The sequence below is a fragment of the Lolium perenne genome, chromosome 6 (assembly GCF_019359855.2).
Source record: "Lolium perenne isolate Kyuss_39 chromosome 6, Kyuss_2.0, whole genome shotgun sequence".
NCBI lineage: Eukaryota > Viridiplantae > Streptophyta > Magnoliopsida > Poales > Poaceae > Lolium > Lolium perenne.
This window is the reverse complement of record NC_067249.2, coordinates 44,149,352-44,171,918: the sequence shown is the minus strand read 5'-3', so window position 1 is coordinate 44,171,918 and position 22,567 is coordinate 44,149,352.

Below are 22,567 nucleotides of genomic sequence, written 5' to 3'. Positions count from 1 at the left end.
AGGGAAAATGGGTACTCGCGGGTAAAAATAACCACGCTTATAACACATCAGAATGATGAAAAAAATATGCCGGGAGGTGAAGCAATGCAAAATAGGGGTCTAACCCACACTAACCTACTGACAAGGTATTAACTTGTCAATGCCTACAAGTTGTAGACTTGGGTTTCGCGGGAGTAGAGGGCAAGTAGATCTCGAAAGTTTCAGCCGAAAATGTGCTCGACTGCTAAAAACTAGGGTTGGATTGACAATAAGATCGGTCCCTTCTTTGTCCCTCTAGGAGGCGGAGCCGAGGGTTTCGTATTACACAAGTTACAATTACCGGGAGACTCTTTGAATCCGTCCCGTGAAGTTACAAATCTCTATATCCTTAATCTATCTCTACTTGCCATAGTCGACGTCTTCATGGACTTCCGGGCTTCATAAACTTCGGGTAATGGGCTTTCAGTAAACCCAGGTACTATCTTCGGCAGGTCCATCTGGGATACCTATGTCAGTAGCCACCGAGATTTTGCTTGAATCGTAGAGTCGAGTAAAATCTCCATCATACAATTTACCCATAAATTTGTCGAGTCATTTACAAATAATTTATTCGAGACATTTATATCTTGTACAGGATAAATGGTAGATGGGCCTGTTTCATCTGACGGATCAGTAACTGCTCTCGTGGCAAACCCGCAAAAAGCTACTTCAAAGTCAAGTCTCTGGACATGATCTCGGGATACTGGCGTAATTCGATATGTGCCGCTTTAGGACTTATTCATGAATCGAATTCCAGTTAAGTTTATAAATCATAGCGCGTCCGCTAGGAATGTTTCTTCACATCTGTTGATACGAAAAAAAGTAGCAGAGCGCATTCGGGTGCGATACCCTAACCACCACCGGCGCCTGGGCTAATGGGCCAGACTGGTCGATGGTCTAACAGCCTCAAAACCTGCTGTTCCGTCTGCAATTCCTAACACATGAGTTGCATGTTCAGTTAGTGCAGGACATGGGGACACACAACTGTAGCTGAATCTGTTGTTGTTCATATATACGAGACTTTTCATTATATCGGTCAAGGTGATATCTATCTGGAGAAAGTTCCGTACTTACCAAAAACTCGGGAGAAAGTTCAGATCGGGGAGTGGTGCACATGTAAACATGTTTCAGACAGAGTGATTTGCAGATCGCAGCTCGAGGCTTTAATGTTCGTAAGAAGAGTACAGTTTATCCCAGATCGATGCTACATGCAGTTTAACTGTAGGGAAAAAAACTCTAAAAAAGGAAACATTTGGCTGTCAGGAAAAACTTAAAATGACGTGTAACTTGTACTATCTCGTAGGAAAACTGCGTGCGTCCAGAACTCCGGATAAAAGCCCACGCACCCTGCACCTCCTGGAGAAGAAACCCTTTGCCGCCGCCAACTCGAACTCGCGGTTCCCACGCCAAGCTAGCAAACGGTAGATCCTGATCCTCTCGTTCCTTAGGTTCCCGATCTGCAGATTCATTGTGGACGGTGATGGAAAACGGGAGAGGAGCCCGGTTTCTGAGATCTCCGCGACATCCTAGTCGAGATCATCTCACGTGTGCCCTACAAGTCCACCCGCCGCTGCAAGTGCGTCTGCCGGCGCTGGTACGACCTCATCTCCCACCCCGACCACCGCAAGAAACTTCCTTGGTCGACCCTCGCCGCTTTCTTCTACCAAACCTACAAACGAAACAGAAAACTAGAGGTGGGCTGTTCTTACCAAAGCGTCTCTGGCAACTGGTGTCCTCGCGTCGATGGCACCCTCTCGTTTCTGCCCCGACGCGATAAACTTGGTATTGATATATTGGACTCCTGCAATGGCCTCCTCCTCCTCCGACCCTGGAAGCTCAAGGGCCCTGATCGCTTCAAGGCACTAGATTACATGGTGTGCAATCCTGCCACCGAGACATGGGTGGCCGTGCCACCCACTGAATGGTCCGGCACCTTCCCACACACCCGACTTGGATTCAACTCGGCCGTCTCTTCTCACTTCCATGTGTTTGAGTTCGTTCATGAACAAATGTTGGAATCGTATAAGGGCCTTCGTAGTTGGCGCATCAAATCGGTGGGGATATACTCTTCCGAAACTGGAGTGTGGACACATCGAAGCGCTTGGAACAGACCCACTGCATTTGATAGCATTTCAAGGAGCGCCTTTCTCGACGGGGTGTTGTATTTGTCCTCCTTCAGTGATTTGGTTATAGCCGCCGTCGACGTGGAGGGAAATTGCAGGGTCGTTCCTTTTCCTACGCCACATGCTCTTGGTGCTGACCTTTATCTATCAAACGGACAATTGTACACTGGTAGAAAAACAGGCTTCCGGTGAGCCCCATAAGTCGCGAAGCTGTAGGAACCGCGACTAATGGTATCTTTAGTCGCGGTTCGGGAGGCGAACCGCGACCAAAGGCCTGGGCCCAGGGCGCTCGGTGGCCAGCCGGTGCACGTGGGGGGCTTTAGTCGCGGTTGGCCAGGCCAACCGCGACTAAAGGTGCCCGAAGGCCTTTAGTCGCGGTTGGCCAGGCCAACCGGGACTAAAGCCCCCCCCTATATATACCCATCCAGCAGCCAACACTTAGCTATTTGGAGCCATTCTCTTCACAAACTTCACAAGTGGGTGTTAGGTTTGCTTTTGGTTCCTCTTATGCACATAAGGTGTTTGATGAAATGCCCCAAGAGCATGAAACAAACATGATATGAAGTGTTGGAGCCACACTTGAGCTTTCTCATTTATTTTTTCCTCCTCAATCGCGGTTAGCAACTTGAACCTTTGATGTGTCGTTGATAAAATATGCATGTGTGTGTAGTTCATTGTTTAATTTATATTGTTTGTAGCTAGTTAGTTTAACAAATGCATGATGGTTAATTATATATTTTATATTATAATAATGCAGATGAATCGACAATGGATGTACGGTAACCGACTCTCCGGCGAGTTCGATGCGGGTTTGAAAGATTTCCTCATAGTGGCTAATGCGAACAAGCAGGGGGATTTTGTTATCTGTCCATGTGTTAAGCTATGTAAGAATCAGAAGGGTTACTCTTCCTCAAGAGATGTTCACATGCACCTGCTTCGGCACGGTTTCATGCCAAGCTATAATTGTTGGACCAAGCATGGAGAAAGAGGGGTTATAATGGAAGAAGATGAAGAAGGGGATGATTTCATCGATGAAAGCTATCTTGCTCATTTCGGTGATACTTTCATGGAGGATGCTGAAGGTGAAGGGGAAGGTGAAGGGGAAGGTGAAGAAGAGGCACGTGATGATCCCGTTGATGATCTTGGTCGGACCATTGCTGAGGAACGGAGACGCTGCGAAACTGAAAAAGAGAGGGAGAATTTGGATCGCATGTTAGAGGATCACAGGAAGGCGCTGTACCCCGGATGCGATGATGGTCTGAAAAAGCTGGGCTGCACTGCTTGGATTTCTTTGAAATGGAAGGCACAGGCAGGTGTAGCTGACTCGGCATTTGAAAACTTGCTGAAAATGTTGAAGAATATGTTTCCAAAGAATAACGAGTTGCCCGCCCGGTGCGTACGAAGCAAAGAAGGTTGTCCGCCCTCTAGGTTTAGAGGTTACGAAGATACATGCATGCATCAACGACTGCATCCTCTACCGCGGTGAATACGAGAATTTGAATGAATGCCCGGTATGCACTGCATTGCGTTATAAGATCAGAGGCGATGACCCTGGTGACGATGTTGAGGGCCAGAAACCCAGGAAGAGGGTTCCCGCCAAGGTGATGTTGTATGCTCCTATAATACCACGGTTGAAACGTCTGTTCAAGAACAAAGAGCATGCCAAGTTGTTGCGATGGCACAAAGAGGACCGTAAGTCGGACGGGGAGTTGAGACACCCCGCAGATGGAACGCAATGGAGAAAGATCGACAGAGAGTTCAAAGATTTTGCACGGTGACGCAAGGAACATAAGATTTGGTCTAAGTACGGATGGCATGAATCCTTTTGGCGAGCAGAGCTCCAGCCATAGTACCTGGCCCGTGACTCTATGCATCTACAACCTTCCTCCTTGGTTGTGCATGAAGCGGAAGTTCATTATGATGCCAGTGCTCATCCAAGGTCCGAAGCAACCCGGCAACGACATCGATGTGTACCTAAGGCCATTAGTTGATGAACTTTTACAGCTGTGGGGCAGACCTGGTGTCCGTGTGTGGGATGAGCACAAAGAAGAGGAATTTGACCTACGAGCGTTGCTTTTCGTAACAATCAACGATTGGCCTGCTCTTAGTAACCTTTCGGGACTGTCAAATAAGGGATACAATGCATGCACGCACTGCTTACATGAGACTGAAAGTGTACATTTGCCAAATTGTAAGAAGAACGTGTACCTTGGGCATCGTCGATTTCTTCCGAAAGGTCATCCAAGAAGAAAGAAAGGCAAGCATTACAACGGCAAGGCAGATCACCGGCCGAAGCCTGCGGAACACACCTTGGTGCTGAGGTATTTGATATGGTCAAGGATTTGAAAGTCATCTTTGGAAAGGGTCTGGCGGACAATCAGTTCGAAGGAGGCCTGACGGGCACGTAGCCATGTGGAAGAAGAAATCTATATTCTGGGAGCTAGAATATTGGAAAGTCCTAGAAGTCCGCTCTGCAATCGACGTGATGCACGTTACGAAGAATATTTGCGTGAACATCCCTGAAAGCTTCTTGGGCGTGTATGGGAAGTCAAATGATACAAAGGAAGCACGGCGGGACCAGCAAAGTTTGAAAGACCACGATGACCGGCATCGGAACGGTTTCAAGGTCGTGCCAGCTACGCTCCGACCAAAGAAGAGAAGGTCATCTTTTGAATGCCCGAGCGATATGAAGGTCCCGTCAGGATTCTCGTCCAATATAAAGGGAATAATAAACATGGCGGAGAAAAAGTTCCAAAACCTGAAGTCTCACGGCGCCACGTGATTATGACGCAATTGCTTCCGATTGCTTTGAGGGGGCTCTGTAGAAAAATGTTCGAGTAGCCATTGTGAAGCTATGTGCATTCCTCAATGCAATCTCTCGAAGGTAATCAATCCGGAAGTTCTACCACGGTTACGTAACGATGTGATCCAATGTCTTGTCGGTTTCGAGTTGGTGTTCCCGCCATCCTTCTTCAATATTATGACGCACCTCCTGGTTCACCTAGTCGATGAGATTTCCATTCTCGGTCTGTATTTCTACACAATATGTTCCCCTTCGAGAGGTTCATGGGAGTATTAAAGAAATATGTTCGTAACAGAGTGCTAGGCCAGAAGGAAGCATCGCCAAGGGCTATGGAAATGAGGAGGTAATTGAGTTTTGTGTTGACTTTGTTCCTGACCTTAAGCCGATTGGTCTTCCTCAATCGCGGCACGAGGGGAGACTAAGTGGAAAAGGCACGATCGGAAGGAAATCAATGATATGTATGGACGGCCATTCTCTCGATGAAGCACACCACACGGTTCTGACCAATTCCAGCTTGGTGGCTCCGTACTTTGAGAAACACAAGAATATTTTACGCTCGGACAACCCTGGGAAGCCTGAATCCTGGATTAGGAAGGCCCACATGGAGACTTTCGGCAGTTGGTTGAGAAAACATTTAATGAGTGACAATAAGGTTGTAGATCAGCTGTACATGTTGGCCAAGACACCATCTTCGACTATAACGACTTTCCAAGGGTACGAGATAAATGGGAATACATTTTACACGATCGCCCAAGATAAAAAGAGCACCAACCAAAACAGTGGTGTCCGCTTTGATGCAGCAACCGAGAATGGGCAAAAGGTCACATATTATGGTTACATAGAGGAGATATGGGAACTTGACTATGGACCCTCCTTTAGGGTCCCTTTGTTCCGGTGCAAATGGTTCAAGCTAACAGGAGGTGGGGTAAAGGTGGACCAGCAATACGGAATGACAATGGTGGATTTCAACAATCTTGGTTACCTTGACGAACCATTCGTCCTAGCGAAAGATGTCGCTCAGGTTTTCTATGTGAAGGACATGAGTAGCAAACCGAGGAAACGGAAAGATAAGAAAACGATCAGTACATCATGCGATGATCCAAAGCGCCACATTGTTCTTTCAGGGAAAAGAAACATCGTGGGAGTGGAGGACAAGATAGACATGTCAGAAGATTATAATATGTTTGGTGAAATTCCGCCCTTCAAAGTGAACACCGACCCAAGCATTAAGTTAAATGATGAGGATGCTCCATGGATACGGCACAATCGTAAGCAAGCAGGGACACAAGGGAAGAAATGATGTGTAATAATTTATTGTACCAAACTTTGTTGAATGAATCATGTGAATTATATTACCCGTGATGTGTTTGGTGTCCATTTTCGAATGATTCAATTGACTCGAGATAGCACTGATTTGGAGTGATTTGGAGTGACTAAGTCATACTCCTGCATACATGAAATTTGGAGTGACTAAGTCATACTCCTGCATACATGAAATTTGGAGTGACTAAGTCATACTCCTGCATACATGAAATTTGAAGTGACTTAGTCATACTCCTGCCTAGGCGTATAATATGCATACTCGTAGTCTTCATAGCCGCCGCCGTTGTACTGGTAGTCGTCGCCTTCTAAGTTGCCGGCGTCGTCGTCGCTGCTGTCGTCACTGTCGTCGGGCGGCGCTCGTGGCTCGAACTGAGGGTAGCGCAGGCGGGGGATATCGCCGGCCGTGATGTAGTCCATGACGCTCTGCACAGTCCGGCCGTACCACCATAGCCGACGGCCGGCCTCGTGGAAGTTTCCAGGAGGCAGACCGTCCTCCTCATACCTGGCGAGCGCCCTCTCACGCCGATTGATGAAGAAGGCGTCCCAAGTATGCTGGTTATCGGGATGCCGGGGGATTCATCCGCTGCTCCGGCGTGAGGTCGAGGTAGTAGTGGTTCGTGATGGCCGCCGGCGCGCAGTACCCTGAGGGACGGGAGGGACCGGCACGCCGCCGGCGCTTAGGCTCCAGCCGGCAGGGACGCGGTAGCCCGGAGGGCAAGGGTAGTTCGAGGCGCAAAGCTCCTCCACCTGCTGGTAGGTTAGAGTGGGTGCGGTGGAAGCCATGAGAGAGTGATGAGAGATTGTAGAGATGTGATAATGCTGGCCAAGCCGGGCTACCTATATGTAGTGACAAATGGCGGGAAAAATGGGAGCGGGAAGACAGGAGGCGGGAAGAAAGAGGCGGGGAGAAAGTGGCGGGAAGAAATTGGCGGGAAAAAATTGGCGGGAAGAAAGAGGCCGGAAGAAATTGGCGGGAAGAAAGTGGCGGGAAGAAATTGGCGGGAAACAATTGGCGGGAAGAAAGAGGCGGGAAGACAGGGAAGAAATGGCGGGAAGACGAGGAGGGAAGAGGGGGTCGGCGGAAAGAGGCGGGAAGAGGGGGCCAACGAACTTTTGAATTGAATTAGTTTTATTTTTATTAATTTTTGACAATTTGTATTTTTAAAATTTTGAATTGAATTAGTTTTATTTTTCTGAATTTTTTGATATATTATTTGTATTTTTAAGATTTTGAATTGAATTAGTTTTATTTTTATGAATTTTTTGATATATTATATGTATTTTAAAATTTTTGAATTGAATTAGTTTTATTTTTCTGAATTTTTTGATATATTATTTGTATTTTTAACATATTGAAATGAATTAGTTTTATTTTTCTGATTTTTTTGATATATAATTTGTATTTTTAATATTTTGAATTGAATTAGTTTTATTTTCCTAATTTTTTTTGATATAATATTTGTATTTTTAAGATTTTAAATTGAATTAGTTTTATTTTTCTGATTTTTTGATATATTATTTGTATTTTAAAATTTTTGAAATGTATTAGTTTAATTTTTCTGAATTTATTGATATATCTCTGAAAAAGAAAAGAAATTTGAAAAATAGCTTTAGTCGCGGTTGGCCTCGCCAACCGCGACTAAAGGGTATTTTCCGCGGGAAACTTAAACCCGGCGAAAATACCCTTTAGTCGCGGTTGGGGAGGCCAACCGCGACTAAAGGTACCCCTTTAGTCGCGGTTGGGGACCCCAACCGCGACTAAAGGGTCGCCGCTATAAATTCGCACGCGCGCCCTGGCGGTTCATTCTTCCTTTCTCCGCCCGATCGATCGATCGCCTCCAACGCGCGTTCGTCGTCCGCCGCCCGAGTTCGTCGTCCGCCGCCGCGCGTTCTTCGTCCGCCGCCCGAGTTCGTCGTCCGCCGCTCGATCTCCGCCGCCCCGAGTACGTCATCGTCGCCGCCGCCACACGCGCGCCGGCCGTTGCCGCGCCACACCGCGGGAGAGAGAGAGAGGAGGCCGGGGGCCGCCGCGCCCGCCGCTGCCGCTCCGCGCCGCCCTCGCTCGTCATCACCGGCGCAGAGAGAGGAGAGGCGCGGGCCAGGGCCGCCGCGCGCGCCGCCATGCTAGCTCGCCCGCCCGGCGGCGCTCTGCTAGCCCCGGCAGCGCTCTGCCACGCGCGCATATGCGGGAGAGAGAGAGATGGGCCGGGCCGGAGGAGCGCGCAGACGAGCCCCCGCGGCCTGCCTTTTTTTTTCTTTTTTTTTAGTTTTTTAGTTTTTTACTTTGTTTAACTATATATAAGTTTTTTTAATTAAAAACTAGTAAAAATGAAACTACAACTTTGACTTAATAAAAGTTGAACTAAAATGGGTACTAAAAAAAGAACTAAAATTTTGACTTAATTAAAAACTATGTCTTAATTAAAAACTTTGACTTAATTAAAAACTTTGTTTAAAAAAAGAACTAAAATTTTGACTTAATAAAAATGAAGTAAAGATTGTGTAAAAAAAAACTAACCACCGCGCGTATACGGAGGGGGCAGCGAGCCCCTCGTCGCCCCGTCCGTATACGAGCGGTGTTTTTTTTTTTGGGTCGAGAGGGGGCGGCACCACCACTGCCTTTTCGCCACCGCCGCCCTTTCGCCACCGCCGCCCTTTCGCCACCGCCCTTTCGTCACCGACTCCGACTCCGCGCGCACCCCTTCCTCGCCCCCTCCTTTTGCCACCGCCCTTTCGCCACCGCCACCGCCCCCCTTCTTCACTTAATTAATTTGTTTTTACTACATGTTTTCAGGACTGACATATGGCGGACGATAGAGCTGACCCGATTCTGGACAACTATGATCCGGACGCTGAAGACCATATGTTCGGCATCATAAAAGGCGATATTCTATATGTGCCGACCGGAGAAGAAGAAGATGATATCTCTTCTTATCTGAACCTTGAGGGTGAAGATGAAGAGCGCCGTCAGCAAGATGATGCCGAAGAAACGGCGATAAACGACGATCTTCAATTGGAAGTAGCAACCACCTCCGGCGCCGAGGTATATATATATACATATTGAGCGTCTGGTGATACAAACTAACTGATTTGAATAAATGTGTGTGTACTAACGCGCGCGACTCTCTTTCTTATTTTAGCCCTCGGCCGGATCGTCGAAAAAATCGAGTACGTCGTCAAAGCGTGGCGCAACCAAGACGATGAAACCAAACGAAACATGCACCATCGAGGTTGTCGATGAAGAAACCGCAGAGCCGCTGGAGCCAGCAAGAACGCCACCAAGTTTATCAGCCAATGCGGAGCCGTTGTTAGAGACAACGTCTCGATCACCGTCCAGGAGTGGAATGAGCCAAAGAAGGCACGTCTTGGTTTCACTTTTGTCGATAAGAGAACAAAAAAAGATTGCTTCAACAAGCTTATGGAACATTTCGTTCTACCTCCGGAATACCACAAATACGATGAGGCGGGTAACAAGATTCAGGAAAACAAGGAGAGGTGCAAGCTAGTCAAACAGTTCGCTCTTTCTAAGATGGCCAACGCATTCCAGAAATACAAGCAAAATCTAGCCCATGACTTTGTCAAGCAGGGCAAGACTCCGGATTTCACAGGACAATATGAGAAACTGCAACATGATTGGCCAGAATTTGTGAAGCAAAAGAAATCGGAGCAGTTCCTTGAAATATCGAAAAAAAATAAGGAGAATGCGGCCAAGAAGGAGTACAATCATATTATGGGGCCAGGAGGGTATCGCTTTTGGCAGCCTAAGTGGGAGAAGATGGAGAACAAGCTGAGGGCGCGAGGAATCTGTCCAGGTACGGAGGGATGGGACCCAAGGGCCAAAAGCTGGTGGTACGGGCATGGGGGATCGCTGAACCCGGAGACAGGGGAGTGTGTTTATCAGGGCAAAATAATTACACCCACCCAAAAGCTTATTGAGGCAATGAGGGATGCTCAAGAGGGGAGGATCAAGTTCAACAGAGAGAACGACGCACGACAAAAGCCCTCGGGAATCCTGAACACGGAGGACGTGTACGAGGCATGGGGCCCATTCCGTGGAAAGTAGGGTTCCCCCAGAACGATGACCCGTACGGTTACAGAAGCCGTAAGAGAAAGATGGATCGGGATGCAGATGTTGTGGCGAAGTTGGTAACGGAAATGGATGTGATGAAGAAAACTGTGAGTGTACTAGTAGCCGAAAGAGATGCAGCTCGGGCGCAGCATGAAGATCATCCAATGGATCTCGGAAGCCAGCAGCGGAGAAGAAGCAGCGTGGCTTCCACGGAGGCCTCACCGGCTGGTGCACCGACGATCGAAATTACTGCACCGGAGCCTCCTCGCTACCCCGTGGACGATATAAAGGAGATGAAAGCATGTCATCTGTATTATCCTATCGGGAACATGTCCATGAAGGTAGCCATCGGCAGTGCTTTACCACCTGGAGCACTCCACCACAACAACCCCATTCAAGATGGCTATGCTCGTGTCACGGTGGAGGAGATAGTCCAAGGGTTTGAGGACCTGGACATTGGCATTGCTACACCTGAAGGGGTGAAAAGACTTGGAGATGTCAAGCGCCAGTTCATTCTATGGCAGAAGAAATTTATCAAGTTTCCAGGCGAGGCGCCAACAAGTCCACCCCCCTACGGTGGTGGTGGTGGCGGTGGCGGTGGCGGTGGCGGTGACGGTGGCGGTGGCGGTGGTGGTGGTGGTGCTTCACCTAATACACCTCCTTCACGTCAGCCGACGCCGCCCCCCAGTCCTCGTCCGGCGGGTGATCAGACACCGGTACCGCCCCCCAATCCACCTCCGGCGAAGAAGCAGAAGCAGTCCTGGGTTATTAACCCGGACCCTTATGTACCTAGAACCACAAAGATACCAGAGCCATCACTGAAGCCTCTCCCCACGAGGCCTTGGGAACGTAGTGCCGAGGAAGTCGACGCACACGCGGCTGCTGATTTAGAGAAATGGAAGGCGGGCTGCAAGAAGAAAAGAGAGCCCGAGCCCAAGCCAGTATTTTCTGATGAGCAAAAGAAGTGGGCTAAGTCATTTTTGAACACACCGTCCCAAGCCGCGAAGAATCTGCCTGACGACTATGCACGTGAACTAAAGAATCAGGCACGCATATTCAAGGAGAAGAATGAGGAGGCCGATAAAGCGGAATTACAAAGTGCACAAAGCGGGAAACGAGTTGTTGCCCAGCTCGGGGAACAAAGTAAACAATCGATTGCCCCGCTTATAGTGACAGCCGCCGGTCCGGATGCCCCCGAAATCATAGAAGCTGCGGCAGCACGAGGGATTGAGCGTAACGAGTGCCAGAGAACAAGCGGCCAACTTAGGTATTACTCTTCGTGAACTGTTAGGCCTTGATGAGGCGCCAGTGAAGGAGGTAGTAGTTACATATGTGAAGAATGGGCCTCTCGTCGAGCCTGCGCAGGAAGAGGATCTACCTCCACAAATGAAAGGTCTGCTGAACTGGTACAAGGGTTACATAAAACATAAAAACGCCAAAGATTATATTTATGCGGAAGTTGGATATGAGCATCACTTCAAACAATACTGTGTACAAATTCATCTGAGTGAATTGTTCCAGCTTTTCAATCTGCGCGAGCTCGACAAATCTATCATCAGTTGCTACGTTACGCCAAGTGATTTATTTCTACCCCATCTCGTTCATATTGCCTGCACTATATATATATATATATGTCCTAACTATATTGTTGTGTCCGCTATTATACATGCAGATTGAAGATTAAGGAATGCAGAGTAAGGAGCATCCATGATGTTGGGTTCATTGACCCACACATCGTTAATGGATATACGTTAAAGCATCACCCCGCCGACGTGGAGAAAGACCTGTGGCGGTTTCTTGATAAGCAGGAACTCAAAAGTGATATTCTATTTCCTTACCATTTTGGGTGAGTGTTTATGTCTTGAGCACATTCTCTTTTGTTTACTCCATGCATGGTATGTGGCCGGCTAATCGATGAGTTATGCATGACGTCTTTGTGCATGTATCGTGTCCGCAGGTTCCACTGGATTCTGCTAGTAATTAAAATTGACAAATCAGAATGTCTCATCCACGACTCTCTGGATATGGATAAGGCGGAGTGGGCCGACATGAGACAAATGATTCAAAAGTAATTGTTTTCATTCATTTGCGCTCTATATCGATCGGCCTATTTCGTTCATTTCCTAATTAAGCTTCAAGTAATTAACTAATAACTCTCTTGTTCATTTAATTTTCTTTGCCTCGTAGGGTTTGGAGACGGTTCTCAGATACAAAGGTCGGTGAATTCAAGAAAGAGCTAAATTTCATGCGGTCAAAGGCTAAGAATGGTAGCGATATGCAGCCACCGGGAACCAATCTGTGTGGATACTATGTCTGTGAGATGATCCGGAGATACACCTCTGAGCGCGTTCCGAGTGATCTCAATGCTCAGAGGAATCACCTCCGGTCGATGCTTAGTCCAGAAGCTCGCTTCCGACCACTTCAAGAGGAACTAGCTGGATGGTTCAGGAGGGAAGTCCTCCATCCTAAAGGAGAACACCATTGCGATGACGTAGAACTATACATGCATTAAATTATGTATGGAAACTTGTTCAAACTTGTATATGGTCATCCGATGATATTGAATATATATTGTATATTCCTCTTGAATTCTTTTTGGTTATAATTTCAAATTTGTTTGAAATTGTACATTCATATGCATGTATATATGTAGTACCGTAGAATATGTGAAACTCCTTCAAAATTACAATAAAGCACAAAAGAAATAAAACAATATACAAATTAAACACAAAATATGTTTGGGGGGGGGGGGGGGGGCAGGTTTAGGGGGGGGCGAAAACCCTAAACCTGCGACGGCCTTTAGTCGCGGTTGGCCAGAAGAACCGCGACTAAAGGTCCTCCGCCCGGACGGCCGCCTGGCGCCCACGTGGACGGGCCTTTAGTCGCGGTTCGTAAGGAACCGCGACTAAAGGGGGGGGCCTTTAGTCGCGATACTTTGGTCGCGGTTGCGCAACCGCGACTAATGGCAGTTGCGAACCGCGACCAAAGGCCCTTTTTCCACCAGTGGTATTTGGCAAATTATGGCCATTCAGAACTGTCATTCTGGGCTCTTGAAGATTCTGATACTAGCGAAAATTGGATCTTGAAGCACAATATCAGCCACTTGCAACTGTTCGGAAAAGAGTACTTATGGTGGGCGGACCATGGTGTTATCATCCACCCGGAACATACTTTCATATTTATAGTATGTACGAAGGTGTTGGGGTGCGACCAATCAGTGACAAAACTCATGTCATACGAAATAGATTCGAGGGAGCTATGTTTTATATGTGATCTTCCAGGTGGTCGCACGCCTTCTTATATTCCATATGTTCCCTTGTTCTCGTAGTCTTTGGCAGATGGGCACTAGTACTCCTAACATCTTGACAACTGTGTGTCTTCATTTTTCAAATTCAACAATTTGTCTACTTTTCATTATGATATTGGTGTTAGGTCTTAAACGCAAGCAGCAACGATTTATGTAGACCCTTTTTGAAGTCTTGATAGTTTATATTGGTGCTTGAGTTCAATCATGTACTAGACTTTCTGCGGATAGCTATTGCAATGTGCAATGCATCACTTTTCTTATATTGTTCAAATTGAATTCATGTCATCTCTACAAAGGATTTTTTCTGATTTATTACATGATACAGCTATATCAATACCACATATTCACATTCTTAGTATATGATTGTGGCTTCCACCTGAAGTAACTTTTGATACAAATGAATTATGCTCATTGTAGAACATGTCGAGACCATAATGAATCATTGCATAACTACTAGTGTTGTTACCAGCCAACAACTTTGCATCTAAGGGCATCATCTATGTATAAGGTGAACTTTTGTCATAAGCTGGAACCCACTTATTTTATGAAATCTCCTAGTACTATATTTGAAATAAACTTTAGCATTAAGATGAGTCCTATATATACTATTGGTGTACCTTCATGCATGAGAGAGGAAGGAGAGAGAAATTATTTTCTATTGCTTGTGGATAACCCACAAGCTTATGGATCATCCATAAGAAACATTTCCTTATGGACAATCTCCACAATGAATATAGACTACTTTTTTGCTTGTGGATAGATCTTATGGAGCTCTTATGGATAACATAGTGGATGCCCTAATTGTTGTACGTGACTCACATTGCCGGATGTGACCTTAAACCTTAAAGACGTTTGATGTCAGGCTTGTTTGAGCAGTACCACAAAATTTCATGATTAAGTTTTTCCTATGAACTTCATACGCTACCTAACCCTCTCCTCTACAATTTTTCATAATGGTTGCATGACCTGCACTGAGGCAACCTTCATGCTCTTGTCGCAATAACCGGTTAGACCTGAACTTTCACATAAAAAAAGGTCTACCATGTATGGAGTACTGTAAATTTGAAGCTCCGTGCACTTTTATGTCACTAAATGTTGAATCTTTTGCGCACCTGATTTTACATTGGAGCATTGCTGGTTAATAATTCATGAAGACGTCTTTGATTGGAGAAGTAAATTCATATCATGTGCTCCTTCGTGTGACATGATGTCTTCAGGCTGGCTTATAAATTCGGAGTCATCATCACCTTTTGCTCCTTGGTCAGATCGAGACAACGCCATTCTAGCCTGGGGTGATAATTGGAATGATCAACATCCCTCTTATGGAAGGGACGGAGGAGGGCCTGGTCGATCGCCGACGTCCATGGCAGGGCAGAGCATGGACCAAGAGAAGGCATGATATCGGGGCGAAGGTGAGGAGGAGGAAGGAAGAAGAGGTGAGGGAGAAAGGCGAGGGAGAGGGAGGAGGAAGAGATGAAGGAGAAAGGAGGAAGAGAGGTGAGAAAGAGGAATCCTTCAAAGGTGAGGGAGTGGGAAGAAGAAAAGCTGAGGGAGAAAGAAGAGGTGGGAAAGGGAGGAATGGGGTAGGTGCCCTTTAAATTGTTTTGAGCCTTACCCGTCGCGCAAAATTTGGTCTAGGTGCCCCACGGCTAATCTTTTTTTTTACTTTTTTGCATCAAAATTTGAAACCTGAAAAATCTCTGTCTTCCTTTCCAATTTTGAGGAATCTAAAAATCAGTAAACAGCCTTAGAGCATTGAAATCGGATGTAAAATTTTGCGTACATATATTTTTATATAAAAGGCTTTTTCATCGGAGGTAGTATGCGACCAAAAATGCTGTTTTACTGAAAGTTGATGCCATTTTGCAAAAAAAAAAATCAAAATTCATGTTTGTTATTTTTTCTTAAAACTAGATGACATAACACATGGGCATATCGATGGATTTTATTTTTGAAATTTCTACCCATTTTCATTTATTATTTCAAAAGATGAAAAGGTGGTGGGGGGTGTGTGTGGAAAGCTTACCCATGGCGCACCATGGCTGGGCGCCACACCTAGGCGCCACACCTATCCTGTCCCCAAATTTCAAATTTCCATATAGACGTGGCACACCTGTATTTGGTGTGCCACGGGTACCAGTGATACCCATGATGCACTATATTAGGATACGCCACGACTAAGGGTGGGTAGACCAGTGATGACCCACAAGTATAGGGGGTTTATCGTAGTATCTTCGATAAGTAAGAATGTCGATCCCAACGAGGAGCAGAAGGTGTTGACAAGCAGTTTCGATGAAGGATTCATTGTAAATGCTCACAGACAAGTATTCAGGGGGTTTTGATGTAACAGATGAATAAAATACGAGTAAGTAAAGTGCGAGAATAATAATTGCAGCGAGTGGCCCAATCCTTTTTAGCACAAAGGACAAGCCGGTTTGTTTACTTATAATAACCAAACGTTCTCGAGGACACACGGGGTTTTAGTCTAGTACTTTCGCTACATACGGCTAATTAATCTTCATTGTTTTGATAAGTGTTGTGTGGGTGAACCTATGCTAATGTACCGCCCTTCCTAGGACTAATACATACTTGTGATTATACCCCTTGCAAGCATCCGCAACTACAAGAAAGTAATTAAGATAAATCTAACCACAGCCTTAAACTCTGAGATCCTGCTATCCCTCCTGCATCGATATACCAACGGGCTCGGAGTTTCATCACTCCGGCAACCCCGCAATTGGCAAACGAGTACAAGATGCATTCTCCTAGGCCCATAAAGGTGAAGTGTCGTGTAGTCGACGTTCACACGACACCACTAGAAGAATAACACCACAACTTAAATATCATAATATTGAATATTACTCAACCATACTTCACTACTAGCATTTAGACTTCACCCATGTCCTCAAGAACTAAACGAACTACTCACAAGACATCATATGGAACATGATCAGAGGTGATATGATGATGAATAACAATCTGAACATAAACCTTGGTTCAACGGTTTCACTCAATAACATCAATAACAAGTAGAAATCAACACCGGGAGAGTTTCCCCTATCAAACAATCAAGATCAAACTCAAATTGCTACGGCGGTGGCGATGTGCAGCGGTGGAGACGGCGGTGATGATGATGATGATGATGATGATGATGATGGTGATGGACATGATGTCCAGCTCGATGACGGTGACGATGGCGTCGATTTCCCCCTCAGGGAGGGAATTTCCCCGGCGGATCTCAGCCTGCCGGAGAGCTCTTTTCTCTCTGGTGTTCTCCGCCCCGCAGAGGCGGCTGTGACTCTTCGCGATGTACCTCTGGAGCTTAGGTTTTCGGGACAAAGGCGTACACGAAGAAAAGGAGGCGAGAGAGGGCTGTGGGCCCCCTCCTCATAGGGCGGCGTGGCCAGCCCTTGGGCCGCGCCGGCCTATGGGGTGGGCCCACCTCAGGTCCCCTCGGCTCCCCCTTCTGGCTCCCTTCGTCTTCTGGAAAAATAGGATTTTTCATATAATTTCCGTCAACTGTTGATCTTCCGAAATATTGCATTCTGACGGCGCTTTTTCCAGCAGAATCCTGGCTCCGGTGCGCGATCCTCCAATAATCATGAAACATGCAAAATAGATGAAATAACATAAGTATTATCTCCAAATATGAAATATATCAATGAATAACAGCAAATTATGATATAAAATAGTGATGCAAATCGGACGTATCAACTCCCCCCAAGCTTAGACTTCGCTTGTCCCCAATCGAAACTGAACTCGGTAAACAGGACCACATGTTTATGGAGTGAAGAGTCGATAAATCAAATACGGACAAGAAGCATCATATTCATTCACACAAGACATTCTAGTAAACATCTTCCTCATATAATTCAACTTGAAACAAGTATAAGGTAATCACAAATGAAGGTGCATAAGAAATCATAGTTGGTGATGGCAAACTCCGTTCTTGGTCAGAGAACAATTAACAGGTTATATTTATCTCTCGAGCAGCGCTCTCATGTTAAAGTTTATATGGCACAACTTGCACACTTAATCATAATAATCTCCTCATGATCATTGATAACTTTCAAAGCTATATTCATTCAGATAAAACTTGTACTAAACAAGGAAAAATAAAAGACATGATGAAGCAAATCACAATATAATGGTTTGATCACAACTACTCAAATGCTTGCTTGATATGGAGGGAGATAGGTTTACTGACTCAACATAAAGTAAAAGACAGGCCCTTCGCAGAGGGAAGCAAGGATTAAATCATGTGCTAGAGATTTTTCAGTTTTGAAATCATATAAAGAGAATAAAAGTAACATTTTGAGAGGTGTTTGTTGTTGTCAACGACTGGTAGCGGGTACTCTAACTCCCTTGCCAGACAAACTCTCGAAGTGCGGCTCCCATAAAGTTTTATTTTGGCAATCCTTCCAACCTTGCTTTCACAAACCATGGCTAACCGAATCCTCGGGTGCCTGCCAACAATCTCATACCATGAAGGAGTGCTCTTTATTTTAGTTTTATTTAGATGACACTCCTCCCCTCCTTTGCTTTCTCAAGCCATGGCTAACCGAATCCTCGGGTGCCGTCCAACAATCACATACCATGGAGGAGTGTCTATTTAGGTTAATTAATTTGGGACTGGGAATCCCATTGCCAGCTCTTTTTGTAAAATTATTGGATAAGTGGATGAAGCCACTAGTCCATTGGTGAAAGTTGCCCAACAAGATTGAAAGATAAAACACCACATACTTCCTCATGAGCTATAAAACATTGACACAAATAAGAGATAGTAAATTTTGAATTATTTAAAGGTAGCACACGAAGTATTTACTTGGAATGGCAGGAAATACCATGTATTAGGTAGATATGGTGGACACAAATGGCATAGGTTTGGGTTGAGGTTTGGATGCACGAGAAGTATTCCCTCTCCGTACAGGTCTTTGGCTAGCAAGGTTAATTGGCAAGCACAAGAGTTGAAGGAAACAAACAAATATACATGTGATAGAAACAATCATGCATCTTTCTTGTAAGCACAAACAGTTTTAACTTCAGAATAATTAGCTATGAGCTAACAAGAAAGGAAGACAATGAAACAACTATATGTATTTCTTTTTTCTACTTAAACCTCAAGGTGTTGTTGCTATTGACCAATGCTAAGTTTGCCAAAACCAAATAGATTTATTCAATGCTCCCAAAGTGATACCAATACTAAAATCAAGATCAATCATATATTAGAGATTGCAAACTAAAATAAGGTGTGCAATATGTAAATGATAAGACTTCTCATTAATATTTCATAACAATAACTCACACCAAGGGATACATAGACAACCAACTAAAGGAGAGATACTTCTACACTGCAACCCATCTTATATGATAACTTCCCTACTCATGATATGACACTACTTAATAGTAAAAAGTAAGAGATAGTGATGATGTGATACCGCGGCACTCCCCCAAGCTTGGAACAAACCAAAGGGATGCCTATACCGATGATGAATTACTCCTTTGGAGATGGTGGTGATGAACTCCTCCCGCGCTTCTTACAGATCTCCTTCAGCTTCAGTTTCTCAGCTTGGCAATTCTGCACTAAGACTCGAATAGATTCATTGTTATCTGAAGTTGGCGGTGGCGACCTTGTGATGGGAATCGAGTAATATTCCAACATTCTACGGAGTCGGTAATTCTCCTCCTGGAGTATCTCCACTTCTCTTCTTAGAGCCCGGTATTGATCACAAAACTCATCGGTAGTCCGTAGAGCTTCTTCCAACACATGGAAGGAGTCGAGGCCAAGAGCAGGTGGTAAGAGTCCCTGCAAGTTATGAGAAAAAGAACGTCGAGTGTCAACAGATCCCACCAAGATTTGCTTACTCCCAACGGCTTGTTGCTCTTGTTTTGACGACACCCTTTTCACTTCTTCTTCCGAAGGCCCCTTGCCCTTGTTGTTGGAGGCCATGGTGCTCCTAGATTGAAAATAGATCCTGGCAGAAACAGCTCGAAACAAAACACGTCGAGAAAACGATATACGGACCTCCAGGGGTCCGGGGGATTATATAGCAAGAATTTGTATGTCATAAGGAAAGTACCAGGTCGAACCAGAGTCGGAAAGAGGCGACGAGGCGACCAGCTCATAGGGCGGCGTGGGCCAAGGCCTGGCCGCGCCGGCCTATGGGGGCACGCCCTCGTGCATCTCCTCCACTCCGTTTCGATCTCGTAATTTTTCATATTTTCCAAAAACAGCAAAAACATTGTTCGGAAAGTAAATCGCGAACTTTTTATTACCTGTACTGTTACCTATTCAAAGTTGAGTTACGGTGAATTTGTCAATTTGACCTTTGATGAAAGCTTCCGGTGTTTCCACTCGAATAATATCAACATCTACATTATAAGAATCACCTGAGATATAATGCTTGAGTCTTTGTCCATTCACCACTTGCGTGGCATTGCCTTGGAGAGAGCTAATTTTAATTGCTCCTGAACGATACACCTCCTCAACAACATATGGTCCTTCCCATTTCGAGAGTAATTTCCCTGCAAAGAATCTGAGACGAGACCGATACAATAGGACTTTATCCCCAATATTAAATTCTCTTTTGATAATCCTTCTATCATGCCATTTCTTAACTTTCTCTTTAAAGAGTTTAGCATTTTCATAAGCTTCACTTCTCCATTCATCTAGAGAACTCAATTGCAACAACCTCTTATTACCGGCAAGTTTAGGATCTTTATTTAATTCTCTAACAGCCCAATAAGCTTTGTGCTCTAGTTCTAAAGGTAAATGACAAGCTTTTCCATAAACCATTTTATAAGGTGACATTCCCATGGGATTTTTATAAGCAGTTCTATAAGCCCATAGTGCATCCTTCAATTTACTAGCCCAATTCTTTCTAGTTTTATTAACAGTCTTTTGCAAGATAGATTTAATCTCTCTATTTGATAATTCTACTTGCCCACTAGTTTGAGGATGATAAGCGGAAGCAATTCTATGATTAATACCATATTTAGCAAGTGTTTTTCTAAAACCACCATGAATAAAATGAGAACCTCCATCAGTCATAATATATCTAGGAACTCCAAATCGAGGAAAAATAATATCTAAAAGCATTCTTAAAGAGGTCTCACCATCAGCACTTTTTGTAGGTATGGCTTCCACCCATTTAGTAACATAATCAACAGCAACAAGTATATGAGTGTTACCTTCTGAAGAGGGAAAAGGTCCCATGAAGTCAAATCCCCAACAATCGAATGGTTCAATAACAAGAGTATAATTCATAGGCCCTTTGAAGAGAGTCGGCCAATAAAAACCTGATTGTAGAACCTTTTGCGCGGTTCTATCTCCGGCGTGATGTCCTCCATAAGCACTACTATGACATTTACTTAATATCTCTTGCTGTTCATATTCGGGAACACATCTTCGTAGAATACCATCCACTCCTTCTTTATATAAGTGTGGGTCATCCCAAAAATAATGCCTCAAGTCATAAAAGAATTTCCTCCTTTCTTTGAAATTTTGAAAAGGTTGGAGGCAAGTACTTGGAAACAATAAAGTTAGCATAATCAGCATACCAAGGGCTATCTCGCGAGCTCACCTTTATTACAGCCAATTGTTCATTTGGAAAACTATCATTAACAGGAACAAGATCATAAGCAATATTTTCCAATCTAGACAAATTATCAGCAACAGGATTATCAGCACCTTTCCTATCTACAATATGTAAATCAAATTCTTGCAACAGAAGTACCCATCTAATAAGCCTTGGCTTAGCATCTTTCTTTTGCATAAGGTATCTGATTGCAGCATGATCAGTATGAATAGTAACTTTTGAATCAACAATATAAGATCTAAACTTATCACAAGCAAAGACTACGGCTAACAATTCTTTTTCAGTAGTAGCATAATTTCTTTGAGCAGTATCAAGAGTTTTACTAGCATAATGAATAATATTCAGTTTTTTATCTACTCGCTGTCCAAGAACAGCGCCTACAGCAAAATCACTAGCATCACACATAATTTCAAAAGGTAAGTTCCAATCAGGAGGTTCAACTATAGGAGCAGTTGTTAAGGCTTTCTTTAGAGTTTCAAAAGCTTCCTTACAATCATCATCAAAAACAAAAGGTACATCTTTTTGAAGAAGATTAGTAAGAGGTTTTGAAATCTTGGAGAAGTCTTTAATAAACCTCCTATAAAACCCAGCATGACCAAGAACACTACGAATACCTTTAACATCCCTAGGATAGGGCATCTTCTCAATTGCTTCAACTTTAGCTCTATCAATTTCAATACCTCTCTCGGAAATTTTATGTCCCAATACAATTCCTTCATTAACCATAAAGTGGCATTTCTCCCAGTTAAGAACAAGGTTAGTTTCTTCACATCTCTGCAAAACTTTATCAAGGTTCCGCAAGCAATTATCAAAAGAATTTCCATAGACAGAAAAATCGTCCATGAATACCTCTACAATACTCTCGCAAAAACCATGAAAAATAGCAGACATGCATCTTTGAAAAGTAGCAGGAGCATTACATAAACCAAAAGGCATACGTCTATAAGCATAAGTTCCATAGGGACAAGTGAAAGTGGTTTTCTCTTGATCCTTAGTTTTAACAACAATTTGTGAAAACCCAGAATAACCATCAAGAAAGCAAAAATGAGTATTTTTAGATAACCTTTCTAACATTTGATCAATAAAAGGCAATGGGTAATGATCTTTCTTAGTAACCTTATTAACTTTTCGATAATCAATGCACATTCTATACCCTACAACTACTCTTTGAGGTATGAGCTCATCATTATCATTAGGCACAACAGTCATTCCTCCTTTCTTAGGAACACAATGCACATGACTAACCCATCTACTATCAGCAATAGGATATATAATACCAGCTTCAAGAAGTCTTAATACCTCATTTCTTACCACATCCTTCATCTT